Raw genomic sequence first — 6,355 nt, 5'->3', positions numbered from 1 at the left:
ATCACCCATTAAAAAGTGGGCTAAGAATATGAAGTAAAGATTCACAAAAAAAGTTAACTCAAGTGGTCAGCAAACACTTGAAAAAATATTTAAATTTGTATGTTTTAAAAAACATAATGTAAAAAAGTCACTTTACAATTATTCCAGTGCCAAAAATTACAATGATATGTCAAGTCTACATCTAGCTATGAAGAAATATGGAATTACAGTCATTTGTAAACAAACCATGTTAACATTATTTTAATGTACATGTTGGCACATGAGCAAGTATTTACCACACATACACATACTGAATAGAAAATGCTTGCTGCTCTCTAAGATCTGTTTTTCTCTTGCTCCTAGACATGCGAATTGAAGCTCCAATGTAACATGATGCCATTCCTGTATCTTCTTTCTGTGTATCTTTTTTGTTTTTTATAAAGACAGTCATATAACATTAAGACCCACCTACTATGACTTCATATTAACCTACCTGGTAGCTTTTTCAAAGATTCTATTTCCAAGCAAGTTCACATTCATAGATACAGTGGTTTGAGTTTCAACATATCATATTTGGACGCAATTAAATCCATAGCAGGTGATGACCCATGGAGTCATTAATGAAGATGGCAGAGCCTGAGTTACCACTGCCTAACCTACTCTAAAAGATGCTTGTTTTGACCTACTAATTCCTCTCATTGGCATGTATCCTTTAGAATTAAAATCACCTGTAGGACAAGCACTGACCCATTAACTACAAGGTCAGTGTTTCAAACCTACCAGCAGCTCCTCAGAAACCCTATACATAGTAGCCATGGTCAGAATTGACTTGAAGACACTTAACAACAATATACTTATGAAAATATGAACAAAAATAATTATTGCAGCATTGTTCATATTTGTTATCTAGTGTCGCTAAACAGAAAAAGCATAAGTGGGTTACTTTAACAAACAGAAATTTATTTGCTCACTGTTTAGGAGAGTAGACATTGGAATTAAAGGAACTGACCGCAAGGGAAAACTTTCTATCACTTTCAGTCCTTATAGCTTTTCAGATACTGTTCCTTGTACCCATGATGATCTTCATGTGAAATGCCATCTATCTTACCTCATGTCTCCTTGCCTGCTCAATCTGCCTTTTTATATTTCAAAAGAGATTGATTTAAAATATAACCTACACCAATACTACACCACATTAACATAACAAAGAAAACCCATCCTGAAATGGAATTATAACCACTAGTATAACCACAAGGTCAGCAGTTCGAAACTACCAGCTGTTCCACGGGAGAAAGATGAGGCTTTCTGCTCCCGTAAAGATATACAGCCTCAGAAACCCCCTGTACAGGGTCGCTATGAGTCAGAACCGACTCCACGGCACATAACAACAACAGCAACAGTATAACCACACCTACTGCCATTGTGTTGTTTCCAACTCATAGTAATATTACAGGACAAAGTAGAACTGCTCCTTAGAGTTTCCAAGCTGGAAATCTTTACAAGAGCTGACAACCTCACCTTTCTCCCTTGGAGCTGTGGGTGGGGTTGAACAGCCCACCTTACAGCTTACAGCACTATCACGGTCCCTTAACCACTGGTATGTTGTTGTTATTGCTAAGTGCCATTGAATGAGTTCTGACTCATAGCAAGCAACCCTGTAGAGGGTTTCTGAGGAGTAGCTGATAGGTAGAATTTACAGCATATATTTTGGGGATGATATAATTCACTCCATAGCAATGGCTATTACAATTTTTTAAAAACTGTGAAAAATTGTAATAACTGTGAATAGGGATAGGATTGAAGAAGCTATGGTATATCCATATTTTTAAATATTCTGTAGACATGAAAACTAATAAATTAGGATCATGTTACTTGGAAGAATTTCCAAGGTATGCTGGTGAAGGAGAAGGATAAGATACAAGATTACTATATACCATCACCCAGTTTTTATAAGCTAATCAAAGACCTAACAATCTTATGTATGTTTATTTTATATATATATATATATATATACATGTGTATTTGTTCAATTGCATAATTGCATATATATGGAAAATATAGCTTTCAGCGTATCAGATTGTCACATGAATCCCTTGGGTCACAGTTGGTAGTCTGGAGGGGAGGTGTTACTTATTTCTCATTCTGTAAAAACGTGACAGAATATGTAAAAGAGAATATCCTAAAAACAGTCACATACAAACTGCATTATATCATCATATGAATGCATTTATAGAAATGTTAAATCAATTTGTTTATCCATACATATTAGTAATAAAGTTATATTACATTGTGCAAACCTTTAAAATACTCATAGATCTTTCTATGCAACATGAGAACATTTTCCTCTTTCTCTCATTATTCCACTATTTAATTTTATTAAAGCATGATTTGTACAGGGAACTACCCTTTGGCATTAGAATTGTATTTGCTTAGTCACTAATGTGTGGAAATTGGCTTCATATTATGCATAAAAATGTGAAGAATCAGTAGAAATAGAAGCACAAGTATATACTTGTATAGTACACAATGTATACAAGTATATAAAATTGAAAACAACTATAAAAATGAAAATTCAATAGATCTGCCATGTTCTGATCTAAAGAAATTATGTAAGAATATATATAATTTTGTCAAAGATCATCTTCGTTTCAAAAGAAATCCGAGTAAGTAAGCATTTGTTAAGAACAGATAGAATTTTACCATATACAAATTATTCACAAGATACAGAACTTAGGGCAAGAGTAGTAATGAAACTGGTTACTGATTTTTTTTTTTTTTTCTTTCAGTTTTTTCATTTGCCCAGACACTATAGGTCAAGGGTTTAATGACTTCAGAAGCAACTTTGAGTATTTAACTTTGGAGATACTAGTGTATCCTTAGAATTTTTGCCTGCTGCTGCTTCCAGGTTAAAAAAGATTCCTTTAACAATGAGCGAGAAGATGACTTTGCTGACCTCAGACCTCACTGGCAACACCAAAAGTAGTTTTATGCTTAGGCAAGACCAAAGTATCTACAAAAGCCAAGGAGAACAGCTAATTTATCATCAATGGCCTCTCTAGAATTGTATTTTCTAATAAATTTTTGGAGGCAGTTGTAAGCTAGAAACAAAATCACATGCCAGCCCTAACATTTTATATCTCACACCTTATTCACTCTTCCAAAATTTATAGTATATTTAACCTGACTTTATAAATATTGGTTTTTCACTATGAGTCAGAACCAACTCCATGGCATTTAAAAACAACTACATCATGAACGTTGGTTTGGAGAAAAAAAAAAAAAAAATCCTTCTTGCTTTCTTCACAAGTAACTCTAGTGTATTAGTGTGGTGTAGGAGGATAAGCACTGAAATGTTAACTGCAAGTTTGGTGCTTCAAACCCACCAGCTGCTCCTCGGAAACCCTATACAGAGTCAGTATAAGTCAGAACCAACTCAACAGCACTTAAAAATAAGAACTCTAGTATTGAAATTAATTTGACTGCTTTGGGTGAAGGTGTGATTTATTGTATGATAAAACCAGTTGAGAATCTGACACCTACTATATTATTAAAAACATAAAAATAAAAACTGTGAATAGTGAATAAGTAATACCTGTCTCTCAGAGATGCTATGTTTGTGTTAACGCATTAATATTCCAAGGATATTATATGGAGTCAATAAGTGTATGACAAGTTCTCTTTCAATTAATTGGCTGGTCACATCTGATCACATCATGGAAGGTAACTTTATTGTATTGTATTGTATTACATTACACTATGTGTTCAATCTTAGGCAGGTTAATAATTTTCCTAGGGCTCTATATCTTTATACTTAAGATGAATACTGATAACTTCTGTCTTGTGAGATTATTGTGAGGAAGCAATTAAGATATGTGAAAGTACAAGTTATTGTGCATCCAGGCATAGATAAAAATAATATAAACAACATTTTATAAGGGTACCACCTTATTTTTTCCACTCTGTCAGAATCTTGCATGGAATTATTGTCCATCAATAACAAGTGTACTATATATATTAGTATGCATTTTATGCCTCCATCAGGCTTATTGTACCATCATCTCCTTTTTATTATTTTCGCAATAGTTCTATAGGAAAAGCACCCATCAGTCACTTCTTGAAAATACTATAAAAGAGCACGTTGAGTTAGAATCAACTAGTGGGTACTTAATGATGGAATAGTAGCCTTCTGTTTGTGTTCAAAACCAGTGAAATATGTGGGTACTTCAAAAAATTTTGTTGAAAAATGGAAATAAAAGATGATGGACTTTTTCCATGATCTTTTTGAAGCCCATTGGCAGGCAGGTCCAGCAGGCAGGCAGGTCTTGCAGATAGGCAGAATGGAAGGTAATAGAGCAGGCCACTGTCTCAAGACCAAAGAACTGAAGGCTGGAGGACGAGCCAGATGCAAGACCCAGACCCAGCAGAAACCAAGCAAGTTTTGCCTGAGTGTTCATTATGTTGGATACTTTAAATGGAAGGAGTCCTGACGTGGTGCTGTAGGATAAGTACTGGACTGCTAACTGCAAGGTTGGCTGTTCAATCTCACGAGCCACTCCTCAGAAATCCTATTCATGATTGCTATGAGTCTGAACAGACTAAACTGTTCTTCAACAACAACAACAACAACTTTATTCTGATTATTAGTTTTTACTTACTATCCCTTTCCTGTTTCAGGATTCCAAATAGGATTGCTATCTGTTCAGACTCACAGCAACCTTAAGTAGAGTTTCTGAGGAACAGTTGGTGGATTTGAACTGCCAACCTTGTGGTTCGCAGTCCTATGCTAATCATACAGAGCCACATAAAGAGTATATTTCTATTGTTAAGTGTCATCAAGTTGATTCTGACTCATAGTGACCCAGTGGAGAGTTTCAGAGGAGCAGTGGGTGAGTTTGAACCACTGACTTTGTGGTTCATACCAACCTTGTAGTCCAGTGCACTATCCTGCAACATGACACCAGGACCCCACTAGGAGTATGTTATTATTGTTGCTGTTGTTAGGTGCTGTCAAGTTGATACCGACTCATAGTGACCTTATGTACAACAGAATGGAACACTGCTTGGTCCTGTGCCAATCTCACAATTGTTGCCATGCTTCAGCCCACTGCTCCCACCACTGGGTCAATCCATCTCATTGGAGTCTTCCTCTATTTTGCTGACCCTTAACTTTACTAAGCATGATGTCCTTCTCCAGACAAAGTCTGTCCATCCTGGCTTCTAAGGAACATTCTGGATGTACTTCTGACACAGATTTGTTTGTTCTTTTGGCAGTCCATGGTACTTTTAATATTCTCCTCCAACACCATAGCTCAAATGCATCAATTTTTCTATATTCTTCCATATTTATTGTTCAGTTTTCCCCTGCATAGAGACTATTAAAAATACCATGGTCTGGGCCAGTCACTCCCTAGTCCTCAAATTGACATCTTTGTTTTTGAACTCTTTAAAGAGGTTTTGTGCAGCAGATTTGCCTAATGCAACACGTCATTTGATTTCTTGGCTGCTGTTTCCAATGAGTGTTGATGGTTGATCTAAGTAAAATGAAGTCTTTGACAACTTCAGTCCTCTTCTCCAATTATATGGATGCTATTTATTGGTCCAGTGGTGAGGATTTTTGTTTTCTTTACATTGAGGTGCAGCCCACGCTGAAGGCTGAAGTATTTGATCTTCATTAGTAAGTATTTCAAGTCCTATTAAACACCAGGAATATAACTTCAGTTACAGTTTGTTAAGTGCCGTCAAGTCGGTTCCCACTTGTAGTGACCCTGTATAGGGTTTTCTAAGAGGGGCTGGTAGATGTGAACTAGAAATCTTGTGGTTCGCAGTCTAGTACTTATCCTATAGTACCACTTTTATTAATAAACCATGTATTAATACTTATTTATTATTAATTGTAACAAATGTACCATACTAACGTAAGATGTTACTAATAGGGTATGAGAACTATCTCTACTACATTTCAATTTTTCTGTGACTTTATAAATGTTGTAAAAACTATGTTTATGTTTTTAAAAACCTTAATTCTATCAGCTAGCTATTATTATCTTATCTATATTTACATTTATCCATAGAATGTGTCTGAAAATAAGAACATATCTTCTCTGTATTATTGTTATGTGTTTTGTGGTGGAGTACACTCAGTTCTAACTCAACACTGCCCAGTCATGCAGCATCCTCACAACTATTGCTATGTTTGAGCTCATTGCTGCAATCATTGTGTTAATTCGTCTTGTTGAGGGTCTTCCTCTTTTTCACTGACTCTCCAGGAATACACAGGGTCACTGTACCAAAAGGAAATGGTTAATGTTCAACCATTTCAAGAGGTAGCATATGATCAAGAGCCAATGATACTGAAGGAGGAAGTCCAAGGTGTACT

This window comes from Chrysochloris asiatica, unplaced genomic scaffold, assembly GCF_000296735.1.
Source record: "Chrysochloris asiatica unplaced genomic scaffold, ChrAsi1.0 scaffold00098, whole genome shotgun sequence".
In the NCBI taxonomy this organism is placed as follows: Eukaryota; Metazoa; Chordata; class Mammalia; order Afrosoricida; family Chrysochloridae; genus Chrysochloris; species Chrysochloris asiatica.
The sequence above is the reverse complement of the archived record's forward strand: the minus strand, read 5'-3'. Positions refer to the sequence as shown.